The following is a 15,537-nucleotide window of genomic DNA, read 5'->3' as shown; positions in this document are numbered from 1 at the left end:
ATGTATTCCCGTGTTCCCCCACACAAGGTGAGATACGTCACGTTGGAGAGATGCGGGTAGCACGAAGGTCCCCCGAACTCCACGAAGGCTCACCTTTTCTCCAAGCCAATACCAGGAAGGACAAAGGCCTTTCCCTTATCGCTAAATTTTTCTCCACTCCGGAGATGGCAAGCTCCATAACCACTTCGCAAGCTCCATGAAGGAGAAGACCGGGCTGTGTTTGCGTGTGTGCATACCTCGCCGATGTTGGGGCACTGCGCCTCGACGCAGACGGTGTTGAGCTTGAGCTCGCCGAGCGACTCCCGCATCCGCGCGTACTTGCCCCCCTGCGCCGCCCACTGCCGCAGCCACGTCGGCTTCTTCACCTCCGGGTTCCTCCCGGTGTGCGGCCCCGTCCTAGCGACAGACGCCGGCGGGGCGGCCTCGGCGCGTCACCGGAGGCGAAGCGAACCGGATCGATCAAGGCGGCCGGGATCTGCGCAGCCGGGCCGGACAGGCAAAGCCAGCTGCCTGGCGAGCGAGCTCTGCATCGTGGCCGGCGAATCGGACGGCGGACTGCACAGCCTTGTGTAGCCGCGGCGCCGTGCAGGTGCAGGCGATGGGCTCGAAGCGGGGGGGTAAGATTTTTGCTAGTTCAAGTTTTGTCCCTTTGAGCGAGCCACAAACTACGGGATGTTTACGGAGGTCGAGGGCAGAAGAGATATTGTAACGTATTGCCGGTGATGATACCAAGGTTTTCGTCATGGCTTGCTTTGGTTTGCCGCCAAATGTTTTCGTGGTCATGATGAGTCTATTAACTCAAAGAATAAGGGTAACTTCAAGGACTTGCTAGAATGGTACACAAAGAAAGATCCAAAGGCAGAAAAATTGATTGGGGAAGCTAGGGACAACCATAAGATGACTTCACATGGGATACAATTGGACTTGTGCAAGGCTTCCATAAGATGACTTCACATGGGATACAATTGGACTTGTGCAAGGCTTGTGCAGAAGAGACCACCAAAGCCATCATTCAAGATATTGGAGATAGTAAATTTGCCTTGCTTGTTGATGAGTCTAGAGATGCATCTATTAAGGAGCAAATGGCTATGTGTTTGAGGTAGCAGCCTTGTCTTGCATTGTATGTCTATTTGTTGCACATATATTTTTCTCATAGTTGCTAAATATTAATCATGCTCCTATTATCGTATTTAGGTTTGTCAACAAAATATGCGAGGTGATTGAGAGATTTATTGCAATTGAGCATGTTCTTGATACTAGAGCAACTTCCTTGAAGGCAGCTTTGGATGGTATCTTTGCTACAACTGGCTTATCTATGTCCAATTTGAGAGGGCAGGGTTATGATGGGGCTTCTAATATGGGAGGGGAATTTCGTGGGCTGCAAAGGTTGATCCTCAATGAAAATCCTTATGCTCATTATATACACTGCTTTGCTCATCAATTGCAATTAGTTGTTGTTGCTATTGCGAAGTGTTGTTCATCAGCAAGGGATTTTTTGAATACACTAGCATGGTTGTCAAAATTGTTAATGCTTCATGTAAGAGACATGATCAATTGGCCCAAGAGCAGCAAGATGAAATTGTGCGCTAGTTGGAGGAAGGGGAAACTGTTGGTGGGAAGGGAAAAAACCAGTTAACTAATCTTGCAAGACCTGGTGATACACGCTGGGATCACATCATAGAACCTTATGCCGCCTTATTTTGATGTAGAAACTTGTTCTGAAGGTATTAGAAAATCTATTCCTTGATGCAGAGAATGTTGCACAAAGAACCACAACTGGGGGGTTGATAAAGCACATAGAGACATTTGAATTTGTTCTCATATTGCATATTATGATTAGAATGTTGGGCAAGACTAATGATCTATCATATTGCTTGCAAAAGAAGAATCAGAACACTGTACGTGCTGTGGGATTTATTAAGTCCACATTGGATAAAATTCAAGAGATAAGGCATGATGGTTGGGATGGGATCCTTACAGAGGTAACTGGCTTTTATCTCAAATACAATATTGTAGTGCCAAACATGGAAGATACAAGGACATCCAATGGTCGTTCAAGGACTTGAGGTGGCCAATTGGTATCTTACTATCATTATTTCAGAATTGAAGTATTCAATGTTTTGCATGATCAAATTATTGTTGAGTTGAACAACCGCTTTGCTGAAAGATCCACTCAGTTGTTGAGATGTATAGCTTGTCTTGATCCCAGAAATTCATTTGCCAATTATGATGAATAAAAACTAGTTGAGCTTGCTAATATGTATGTTGCTGACTTCTCTACATATGAAATTGCATTTGTCCTTAGAAACCAATTAGACTCATCGAAAGATCGAGATGTCGCCTAGAGGGGGGTGAATAGGCAATTAAAAACTCTTGCGGATTTGTCTTGTAAGAATGCGGAATTAAACTATCGTTTAGTTTACAAGCACAAACCCTAAATATGCTAAGCTCAACTAAGTGTAACAATGGCAACTATAGCTAAGCAAGATAGGCACAAGATATATGTAGCACACGTGATAGCAAGATATATGTACTTCAAGCACGATAGCTATCACAAGGAAAGAGAGCTCGGGTATAGAAATAACCGAGGCACGCGGAGATGAGGATGTATTCCCGTGTTCCCTTCCTTTGCAAGAAGGTACGTCACGTTTGGAGGAGTGGAGGTCCCACGAAGGATTCCCGCGCCACGAAGGCTCACCCTATTCTCCGAACCACACCCACGAAGGATAATGGCCCTTTCCTTATGGTTAGCTTTTCCTCCGCTCCGGAGATGGCAAGCTCCACAACCACTTCACAAGCTCCACGAAGGAGAAGCCCGGGCCCCTTCACAATCTTCCACGAAGAGATCACCGGGGCACCAACCAAACCAACTAGGAGGTCTCTGATACGTCTCCGACGTATCGATAATTTCTTATGTTCTATGCCATATTATTGATGATACCTACATGTTTTATGCACACTTTATGTCATATTCGTGCATTTTCTGGAACTAACCTATTAACAAGATGCCGAAGTGCCAGTTGTCGTTTCTCGCTGTTTTTGGTTTCAGAAATCCTAGTAACGAAATATTCTCGGAATTGGACGAAACGAAGACCCGGGGCCTATTTTGCCACGAACCTTCCGGAAGACCGAAGAGCATACGAAGTGGGGCCACGAGGTGGCGACACCACATGGCGGCGCGGCCAAGGGGGCCGCGCCGCCCGTGGTGTGGGCCCCTCGTTAGCCCCCCGACTCTTCCCTTCCGCCTACTTAAAGCCTCCGTCGCGAAACCCCTGATGCGAAGAACCACGATACGGAAAACCTTCCAGAGCCGCCGCCATCGCGAAGCCAAGATCTAGGGGACAGGAGTCTCTGTTCCGGCACCCTGCCGAAGCGGGGAAGTGCCCCCGGAAGGCTTCTCCATCAACACCGCTGCCATCTCCACCGCCATCTTCATCACCGCTGCTGCTCCCATGAGGAGGGAGTAGTTCTCCATCGAGGCTCGGGGCTGTACCGGTAGCTATGTGGTTCATCTCTCTCCTATGTACTTCAATACAATAATCTCATGAGCTGCCTTACATGATTGAGATTCATATGATGATGCTTGTAATCTAGATGTCACTATGCTAGTCAAGTGAGTTTTACTTATGTGATCTCCGGAGACTCCTTGTCCCACGTGTGTAAAGGTGACGGTGTGTGCACCGTGTGGGTCTCTTAGGCTATATTTCACGAGAATACTTACTCACTGTTATGAATGGCGTAGTGAAGTGCTTATTTATATCTCTTTATGATTGCAATGTGTTTTGTATCACAATTTATCTATGTGCTACTCTAGTGATGTTATTAAAGTAGTTTATTCCTCCCGCACGGTGTAATGGTGACGGTGTGTGCATCCGTGTTAGTACTTGGCATATGCTATGATCATGATCTCTTGTAGATTGTGGAGTTAATTATCATTATGATAGTATTGATGTGATCTATTCCTCCTACATAGCGTGAAGGTGACGAGTGTGCATGCTTGTGTTAGTACTTGGTTTAGTCGTATTGATCTTTCTTGCACTCTAAGGTTATTTAAATATGAACATTTAATTGTGGAGCTTGTTAACTCCGGCATTGAGGGTTCGTGTAATCCTACGCAATGTGTTCCTCATCCAACAAAAGAGTGTAGAGTATGCATTTATCTATTCTGTTATGTGATCAAAGTAGAGAGTGTCCACTAGTGAAAGTCTAATCCCTAGGCCTTGTTCCTAAATACTGCTATCGCTGCTTGTTTCTTTGTTTCTTTGCGTTACTATCTGCTTGCGTTACTACTGCTTGTTTACTTGTCCTGGGCAAAGCACTTTTACGGTGCCGTTGCCTTTGCTCATACTTATTCATACCACCTGTATTTCACTATCTCTTCACCGAACTAGTGCACCTATTAGGTGTGTTGGGGACACAAGAGACTTCTTGCTTTGTGGTTGCGGGGTTGCATGAGAGGGATATCTTTGACCTCTTCCTCCCCGAGTTCGATAAACCTTGGGTGATCCACTTAAGGGAAACTTGCTTGCTGTTCTACAAACCTCTGCTCTTGGAGGCCCAACACTGTCTACAAGAATAGAAGCACCCGTAGACATCAAGCACTTTTCAGGCGCCGTTGCCGGGAGGAAAGGTAAAAAGGCACTCATACTCCGGTCCCGAGTAACGAGTACTTTTCAGGCGCCATTGTGTTTGTGCTCGAAGCTATTTCCTTTAGATCCTGCAATTGCATCTTTTTGTTTCTTGTTTACACTAGTTTGGCATAATGGACAACAATGAGCTTCTTATTCTATTTCCTGATTTAAAACATGGATTGTTTGATGCGAAAATTAAAAAACCTATGAAATCTTATTTGCATGCTGGTAGTAATATTAGTATGAACGCTTCGAACACCATGGTTGATAATAATATAGAAAGTTCTAAGCTTGGGGAAGCTGGTTTTCATGATATTTTTAGTCCCCCAAGCATTGAGGAGAAAATTTTCTTTGATGATACTATGCCTCCTACACTTGATGAGAATAATAATGATAGCTACTTTGTTGAATTTGCTCCCACTACAACTAATAAAATTGATTATGCTTATGTGGAGAGTAATAATTTTATGCATGAGACTCATGATAAGAATGCTTTATGTGATAGTTATATTGTTGAGTTTGCTCATGACACTACTGAAAGTTATTATGAGAGAGGAAAATATGGTTGTAGAAATTTTCATGTTACTAAAATGCCTCTCTATGTGCTGAAATTTTTAAAGCTACACTTGTTTTATCTTCCTATGCTTGTCACTTTGCTCTTCATGAACTTGTTTATTTACAAGATTCCTATGCATAGGAAGCATGTTAGACTTAAATGTGTTTTGAATTTGCCTCTTGATGCTCTCTTTTGCTTCAAATACTATCTCTTGCGAGTGCATCATTAAAACTGCTGAGCCCATCTTAATGGCTATAAAGAAAGAACTTCTTGGGAGATAACCCATGTGTTATTTTGCTACAGTACTTTGTTTTATATTTGTGTCTTGGAAGTTGTTTACTACTGTAGCAACCTCTCCTTATATTAGTTTTGAGTTTTGTTGTGCCAAGTAAAGTCGTTGATAGAAAGGTTGATACTAGATTTGGATTACTGCGCAGTTCCAGATTTCTTTGCTGTCACGAATCTGGGTCTACCTCCCTGTAGGTAGCTCAGAAAATTAAGCCAATTTACGTGCATGATCCTCAGATATGTACGCAACTTTCATTCAATTTGAGCATTTTCATTTGAGCAAGTCTGGTGGCCTAATAAAATCCATCTTTATGGACTGTTCTGTTTTGACAGATTCTGCCTTTTTATTTCGCCATTGCCTCTTTTGCTATGTTGGATGAATTTCTTTGATCCATTAATGTCCAGTAGCTTTATGCAATGTCCAGAAGTGTTAAGAATGATTGTGTCACCTCTGAACATGTTAATTTTTATTGTGCACTAACCCTCTAATGAGTTGTTTCGAGTTTGGTGTGGAGGAAGTTTTCAAGGGTCAAGAGAGGAGGATGATATACTATGATCAAGAAGAGTGAAGAGTCTAAGCTTGGGGATGCCCCCGGTGGTTCACCCCTGCATATTTTAAGAAGACTCAAGCGTCTAAGCTTGGGGATGCCCAAGGCATCCCCTTCTTCATCGACAACATTATCAGGTTCCTCCCCTGAAACTATATTTTTATTCCGTCACATCTTATGCACTTTGCTTGGAGCGTCTGTGTGCTTTTGTTTTTGTTTTTGTTTTGTTTGAATAAAATGGATCCTAGCATTCACTTTATGGGAGAGAGACACGCTCCGCTGTAGCATATGGACAAATATGTCCTTAGGCTCTACTCATAGTATTCATGGCGAAGTTTCTTCTTCGTTAAATTGTTATATGGTTGGAATTGGAAAATACTACATGTAGTAACTCTAAAATGTCTTGGATAATTTGATACTTGGCAATTGTTGTGCTCATGTTTAATCTCTTGCATCATATACTTTGCACCCATTAATGAAGAAATACTTAGAGCTTGCTAATTTGGTTTGCATATTTGGTTTCTCTAGAGTCTAGATAACATCTAGTATTGAGTTTTGAACAACAAGGAAGACGGTATGGAGTCTTATAATGTTTACAATATGTCTTTTATGTGAGTTTTGCTGTACCGTTCATCCTTGTGTTTGTTTCAAATAACCTTGCTAGCCTAAACCTTGTATCGAGAGGGAATACTTCTCATGCATCCAAAATACTTGAGCCAACCACTATGCCATTTGTGTCCACCATACCTACCTACTACATGGTATTTATCCGCCATTCCAAAGTAAATTGCTTGAGTGCTACCTTTAAAACTCCATCATTCACCTTTGCAATATATAGCTCATGGGACAAATAGCTTAAAAACTATTGTGGTATTGAATATGTACTTATGCACTTTTTCTCTTATTAAGTTGCTTGTTGTGCGATAACCATGCTTCTGGGGACGCCATCAACTATTCTTTGTTGAATATCATGTGAGTTGCTATGCATGTCCGTCTTGTCTGAAGTAAGAGAGATCTACCACCTTTATGGTTGGAGCATGCATATTGTTAGAGAAGAGCATTGGGACGCTAACTAAAGCCATGATTCATGGTGGAAGTTTCAGTCTTGGACATATATCCTCAATCTCATATGAGAATAATAATTGTTGCCACATGCTTATGCATTAAAGAGGAGTCCATTATCTGTTGTCCATGTTGTCCCGGTATGGATGTCTAAGTTGAGAATAATCAAAATCGAGAAATCCAAAATGCGAGCTTTCTCCTTAGACCTTTGTACAGGCGGCATGGAGGTACCCCATTGTGACACTTGGTTAAAACATGTGCATTGCAAAGATCCGGTAGTCCAAGTTAATTAGGACAAGGTGCGGGCACTATTAGTATACTATGCATGAGGCTTGCAACTTGTAAGATATAATTTACATAACTCATATGCTTTATTACTACCGTTGACAAAATTGTTTCATGTTTTCAAAATAAAAGCTCTAGCACAAATATAGCAATCGATGCTTTCCTCTTTGAAGGACCATTCTCTTTTACTTTTATGTTGAGTCATTTCACCTATCTCTCTCCACCTCAAGAAGCAAACACTTGTGTGAAGCTGTGCATTGATTCCTACATACTTGCATATTGCACTTGTTATATTACTCTATGTTGACAATTATCCATGAGATATACATGTTACAAGTTGAAAGCAACCGCTGAAACTTAATCTTCCTTTGTGTTGCTTCAATGCCTTTACTTTGATTTATTGCTTTATGAGTTAACTCTTATGCAAGACTTATTAATACTTGTCTTGAAGTACTATTCATGAAAAGTCTTTGCTTTTATGATTCACTTGTTTACTCATGTCATTACCATTGTTTTGATCGCTGCATTCACTACATATGTTTACAAATAGTATGATCAAGGTTATGATGGCATATCACTTCGAAATTATCTTTGTTATCGTTTTACCTGCTCGGGACGAGCGAACTAAGCTTAGGGATGCTTGATACGTCTCCGACGTATCGATAATTTCTTATGTTCTATGCCATATTATTGATGATACCTACATGTTTTATGCACACTTTATGTCATATTCGTGCATTTTACGGAACTAACCTATTAACAAGATGCCGAAGTGCCGGTTCCTGTTTTCTGCTGTTTTTGGTTTCAGAAATCCTAGTAACGAAATATTCTCGGAATTGGACGAAACGAAGACCCAGGGGCCTATTTTGCCACGAACCTTCCAGAAGACCGAAGAGCATACGAAGTGGGGCCACGAGGTGGCGACACCACATGGCGGCGCCGCCCTGTGGTGTGGGCCCCTCGTTAGCCCCCCGACTCTGCCCTTCCGCCTACTTAAAGCCTCCGTCGCGAAACCCCTGATGCGAAGAACCACGATACGGAAAACCTTCCAGAGCCGCCGCCATCGCGAAGCCAAGATCTGGGGGACAGGAGTCTCCGTTCCGGCACCCTGCCGGAGCGGGGAAGTGCCCCGGAAGGCTTCTCCATCAACACCGCTGCCATCTCCACCGCCATCTTCATCACCGCTGCTGCTCCCATGAGGAGGGAGTAGTTCTCCATCGAGGCTCGGGGCTGTACCGGTAGCTATGTGGTTCATCTCTCTCCTATGTACTTCAATACAATAATCTCATGAGCTGCCTTACATGATTGAGATTCATATGATGATGCTTGTAATCTAGATGTCACTATGCTAGTCAAGTGAGTTTTACTTATGTGATCTCCGGAGACTCCTTGTCCCACGTGTGTAAAGGTGACAATGTGTGCACCGTGTGGGTCTCTTAGGCTATATTTCACAGAATACTTACTCACTGTTATGAATGGCGTAGTGAAGTGCTTATTTATATCTCTTTATGATTGCAATGTGTTTTGTATCACAATTTATCTATGTGCTACTCTAGTGATGTTATTAAAGTAGTTTATTCCTCCCGCACGGTGTAATGGTGACGAGTGTGTGCATCCGTGTTAGTACTTGGCATATGCTATGATCATGATCTCTTGTAGATTGTGGAGTTAATTATCATTATGATAGTATTGATGTGATCTATTCCTCCTACATAGCGTGAAGGTGACGAGTGTGCATGCTTGTGTTAGTACTTGGTTTAGTCGTATTGATCTTTCTTGCACTCTAAGGTTATTTAAATATGAACATTTAATTGTGGAGCTTGTTAACTCCGGCATTGAGGGTTCGTGTAATCCTACGCAATGTGTTCATCATCCAACAAAAGAGTGTAGAGTATGCATTTATCTATTCTGTTATGTGATCAAAGTTGAGAGTGTCCACTAGTGAAAGTCTAATCCCTAGGCCTTGTTCCTAAATATCGCTATCGCTGCTTGTTTACTTGTTTTACTTGCGTTACTACTGCTGCGTTACTATCGCTTGTTTACTGTCCTGGGCAAAGCACTTTTACTGGTGCCGTTGCCACTTGCTCATACTTATTCATACCACCTGTATTTCACTATCTCTTCACCGAACTAGTGCACCTATTAGGTGTGTTGGGGACACAAGAGACTTCTTGCTTTGTGGTTGCGGGGTTGCATGAGAGGGATATCTTTGACCTCTTCCTCCCTGAGTTCGATAAACCTTGGGTGATCCACTTAAGGGAAACTTGCTGCTGTTCTACAAACCTCTGCTCTTGGAGGCCCAACACTGTCTACAAGAATAGAAGCACCCGTAGACATCAGTCTCCCTCCAAGAGTAACAAGCTCACGGTCTCTCACTCGAACTAATCGTGGTGGAGAGCTCAACACTATGCAATGATGCAAAGCAAGAACACTAGAGGTGTTCAAGTCCTTCACGCTCAAATCCCACCCAAACAACAAATGGTAGGATGAGATTGGAGAGGAAGAACAATGGGGAAAGTCAACAAAAGACTCACGGATCTAGATCCCAAGAGTTCCCCTCACTTAGAGGAGAAATGGTTTGGTGGAAGTGTAGATCTAGATCTCCTCTCTTAGATCCCTCAAGAATGAGCAAGAATCATGGGGGGAGACAAGAGAGAGAGAGAAAGTTCCTCAAAGGCAACAATGGAGGAGAGAGAATGGGAAGAACTGACTTGCTCAAGGTGGAAGAAGGGCTATTTATAGCTAGGGAGCAAATAAAACCGTTGGGGGGAAAGACAGAAAAACTGCATAGTGAAAACGGGCAGAAAATCGGCCCAGCCGGCGCACAGGCCGACCGACCGGGGCAGGAGCCGGACAAGCCGGTCAACAGCCCGGCCGGACCGGCGCACAGGCCGGAAGGGGCGGAGCGGCCTGATGCGTGTAGTTGACACGTCCGTTGGGAACCCCAAGAGGAAGGTGTGATGCGCACAGTAGCAAATTTTCCCTCAGAAAGAAACCAAGGTTTATCGAACCAGGAGGAGCCAAGAAGCACGTTGAAAGTTGTTGGTGGCGGAGTGTAGTGCGGCGCAACACCAGGGATTCGGCGCCAACGTGGAACCTGCACAACACAATCACAGAACTTTGCCCCAACGTAATAGCGAGGTTGTCAATCTCACCGGCTTGCTGTAAACAAAGGATTAGATGTATAGTGTGGATGATGATGGTTGTTTGCGAAGAACAGGTAAAGAACAATTGCGGTAGATTGTATTTCGGATGTAAAGAATAGGACCGGGGTCCACAGTTCACTAGCGGTGTCTCTCCCATAAGATAGCAGATGTTGGGTGAAAAAATTACGATTGGGCAATTGACAAATAAAGAAGGCATAACAATGCACATACATATATCATGATGAGTACTATGAGATTTAATCGGGGCATTACGACAAAGTACATAGACCGCTATCCGACATGCATCTATGCCTAAAAAGTCCACTTTCGGGTTATCATCCGAACCCCCTCCAGTATTAAGTTGTAAACAACGGACAATTGCATTAAGTATGGTGCGTAATGTAATCAACACAAATATCCTTAGACAAAGCATCGATGTTTTATCCCTAGTGGCAACGAGCACATCCACAACCTTAGAACTTTCATCACTTGTCCCAGATTTAATGGAGGCATGAACCCACTATCGAGCATAAATACTCCCTCTTGGAGTCACAAGTATCAACTTGGCCGAGCCTCTACTAGCAACGGAGAGCATGCAAGAACATAAATAACATATATGATAGATTGATAATCAACTTGACATAGTATTCAATATTCATCGGATCCCAACAAACACAACATGTAGGATTACAAATAGATGATCTTGATCATGATAGGCAGCTCACAAGATCTAACATGATAGCACAATGAGGAGAAGACAACCATCTAGCTACTGCTATGGACCCATAGTCTAGGGGTGAACTACTCACACATCGATCCGGAGGCGATCATGGCGATGAAGAGACCTCCGGGAGATGATTCCCCTCTCCGGCGAGGGTGCCGGAGGCGATCTCTCGAATCCCCCGAGATGGGATTGGCGGCGACGGCGTCTCCGGAAGGTTTTCCGTATCGTGGCTCTCGGTGCTCGGGGTTTCGCGACGAAGGCTTTAAGTAGGCGGAAGGGCAGGTCGGGGGGCCACACGAGGGCCCCACACGCCGGGGCCGCGCGGCCGGCACCGGGCCGCGCCGCCCTGTTGTGGCGGCGCCTCGTGGCCCCACTTCGTAAGCCCTCGGTCTTCCGGAAGCTTCGTGCAAAAATAGGACCACGGGCGTTGATTTCGTCCAATTCCGAGAATATTTCCTTACTAGGATTTCTGAAACCAAAAACAGCGAGAAAACAACAACTGGCTCTTCGGCATCTCGTCAATAGGTTAGTACCGGAAAATGCATAAATATGACATATAATGTGTATAAAACATGTGAGTATCATCATAAAAGTAGCATGGAACATAAGAAATTATAGATACGTTTGGGACGTATCACGGCCCAGCCGGCTGACCGGGGCTGGAGCCGGACAGGCCGGCCTGGGATCCGGCCCAGCCGGACCAGCAGCCGGGCGGAGCGGCGCGCCGCACAGCGCGACAGATAGGTCAGGGCGAGGCCGCACGAGGTGGGCCGCGTGGGGCGGAGCGGAGAAGGCCCAGCCCGGCCAGGAGGCCGGTCAGGCTGGGGCGGGAGCCGGGTCGGCCGGCGGCTGCCGGGCCCGGGGCCGGACCAGACCGGTGCCGCCTCAGTAAGGGGCCCATCGGTGTCAACACCAGGGCCGGCCTGGACCGGGTGGGCCGTCTTGTGGGCCGGTAGGCCGGTCGGCCGACCGGCCGCCTTTTTCTTTACTTTTTCTTTTGCTTTCTCCTTTTCTTTAATAACTAAAGCTCCCGAACTCCTATTCGAATGAAACCAATTTTGTTTGGAAGATAGCAACAAATGCTATCCAATAGAAAGTGAAAACTCAAGAATCTGTAGGAGGGGATTTTATCATGAATATAAAAGGTAGAACCTTACATCATGAATAACCGGTAAAATCACCCAACCTCGAAAACACAATAGAAGATGCATGCGAACTCCGTTTTCGATGAACTTGGGCTTGTTGTAAAGCTAGCAACAAGCTCAAGAATCTCACACCAATAAACACCAAGAAGCAATAAGGATATGCAAAGTATGCAAAAGATTGAGCTCCCTAAGACTATGTGATCAAGTTACCCAACCGAAAGCCCCTCTTAATAGTGCGACTATCTATCCTATAATCCGGTCTCTCATCAACCACCTTGAGACCGGTAAAAGGAAAACCTATCAAGGTCATACCTTTGCCTTGCGCATCCCGCTTGATATTGATGATAACTCTTCAAGCTCTACACAAGCCGGAATGCCTTACTTGATCATCGTTACTTCGTGAAGACTCACAAATGCTCCCCCATACACTATGATGGGAAGGCTTCATTGATGCACATCTTCACATGTCCATTATCACCAAATGGACGGCAAGCTTCAAGCATGTGATCCACTTGAGATGCTCATCTTGATCATGCCCAACACAAACTTGTATCTTCTCATACTCTATCATAATATCTTGAGGTGTATATAAAGAATTCTTCACTTGGAATCAAGCTCTCAAGATCTTGATCATCCATTGCTTATCACATAGGATAGAGCATGGCTAATATTGAGTTCCACATAAGAACTCCATCTTCATTTCTTCTTCTTGATCCTATCACATATATATCTTCAAATCGATGATCTTGATGCCAATACATAAGGTATATCTTTATATTCATGGCATCCATACTTGAATCCAACACATGGAATACAAGTAGTACCTATGGAATATTCCTTCATATATAAACTCAATGAAAACATTAGTCCATAGGGGTTGTCATTAATTACCAAAACCACACATAGGGGCAATATACCCTTACACTCATTCATCCAAGAAGCAAGAATTGATTCTCATTTGATGAACCGTAATTATCTTGGTCATCTTGCCATGAAGATGGTTCTAGCTGATATGCACACAGCTTTCCCCTTGATTTACCGCCTTGTTAAGTTAGCATTGATTTTACCAGTTGCAACTGCAACAGTGGAAAGGACCTTTTTAGCAATGAGCATTATCAAGACTAGGTTGAGGAACAAGATGAGTGATGATTGGATGAACCATACATGGTCTGTTATATTGAGCGAGCTATATTTGTTAGTTTTGAAGAGTCAAAGATCATAGAGCGATTTCAAGGGTATTGCTCTTGCAAAGGCCTTTTACCTCGTCCTACAAGTAAGTTTTCATATTTTGCTTCCATTATGAACTATTTGCTTGTGTATGTACTGATCGGCATCTTATATTTGAAGGGTTAGCTTCTTCTACTATTGAAGATGTAGTCATGGAAGGCTCGGGACAAGAAGATCTTTGATTTGGTACCATCTTTTGCTTCATGTATGCTACGTATTGTCTTTTGTTTTGAATTGAAAAACTATTGAATAAAATGCTTAAATTCGTATTAGTTATCCAACTTAGTTTGTATTCTGTTATGCCTTAAAACTGGGGTCATTTTTGTGCAATTTGTTTTGCCATTTTCTGAGCAATTCCTGGCTCCGCCGTTGGCGTCATCATCGCCAAATCCAAAGGATTGTAGGTTTTCACCCGACAACATGGCCGGGGTGGGGAGAAACGGGTCCTCCACAGCGCCTTGAGAAGAAGCATGACGCCTAGGGTGTCGCCACTACCGTGGTGGTCCAGCCGACTAGGGATTTCTCCCGGTCCCGGTCTCACACCACCACCACCCGAACTTTTTCCGGATCCAACTGGAGCTAATGACCAACACTAGTGGGGAAGAGAGCCAGCGTGAGGAAAAAAATGGACCTTTAGATCTGGCGGATGGGCGCCAGAGCAAACAACACGCCAAGACCGCCACCCACACCACCTTGCTTCCCACGTGGCCAAGGACGACGACGCGCACCCGCGGACGCTACTAGCCGCCGTAGCCGACGCTGCCGTCCACCCGAGGTTGTCGCCCTGTCGCCTGTGAGCCCCTTCCAGAAGAAGCTACGCCACCACCCGCGAGGAAGAAGCCACCGATGTCGAGCTCCGCCGTGTCCACTACAAGGAACCACCTCGCTGCGGTGCGCTGGCTCGCCATGCGAGGAGCCGTCGGCTCATCGCTTAAGATCTCTGTTGCCAGGTTGGGAGTGCCCCACCTGCCACATCACGAGCAGGATCCAAGGATCTACCGCTGCTGACACCGCACCTTCGCCCGACATCGACGAGGGTGGGTGGTGGGAGGGTGGCTGGCGCTAGGGTTTGGAGTCGCCCGCCCGTTGCTAGTGGACTGAGGGAGTATATGTATGTATGGTCGTTTCATTTTATTGGGATTACTAGACCATGATGGCGCGCGTTGTCGCGCCCGTCCATTTTAGTAAGGGATTTCTATTTTCGTGCCCTCGGGTCCTTAGTTGTGCTCAGTTTTCCCCAGCTCCTTAGTTTTTCCTCAGTTTTACCCAAGCGTTTGTCTGAAACCATCACACGTGATGTAACGGCCGGTTGCCCGACGGTTGACCGTTATCTTCCGACTAGTGGGGCCACGTAGAGCCTGCAAAGACACGTCGGACCATCCATCTTTGTTTGACCGTAAGCATCGCTGTATCCACGACCAAAACGCGAACGAGTGGGGCTTCGGTATATCAAATGACAAGTGGGGCCATGACGCCGATACAAGGGGCAATACACGGGTAGGATTAGATTTTTAAACGGAGCTCTACGAGCGATGGCACGGAGGAGGTGGCATGCGGGGTGCCGAGATGAGATCGACGTCCACAAAGAACTGCATGAGACGAGACCAGACGCATTAGATAGATATGAACTAGACGCGTTTAACCATGCAAAGAAGAGAAGAAATGGTCGACGACATCGACGACCACCTCAAAACTTTGACTGACAGTGTCGGACACGAACGCGAGCAATGTAGAGAAAACTAGTGTCTCTCCTTTCTGGCGTGTATAGGTGGGTGCTAGGAGAGTGTGGTGGCGAAGGGAAAGACCTCGCGGCGGTCTGTGGCGTCCGAGCATAGCGGGTCGGCGTGGCCGTGCCCACGGCGGCGTGCATGCATGATCGGCATTGGCATCGGCATGTACGTTCGGCATTGGCCTCGGCGGTATCT

The sequence above is a fragment of the Lolium rigidum genome, chromosome 3, assembly GCF_022539505.1.
Source record: "Lolium rigidum isolate FL_2022 chromosome 3, APGP_CSIRO_Lrig_0.1, whole genome shotgun sequence".
Classification (NCBI taxonomy): domain Eukaryota; kingdom Viridiplantae; phylum Streptophyta; class Magnoliopsida; order Poales; family Poaceae; genus Lolium; species Lolium rigidum.
The sequence above is the reverse complement of the archived record's forward strand: the minus strand, read 5'-3'. Positions refer to the sequence as shown.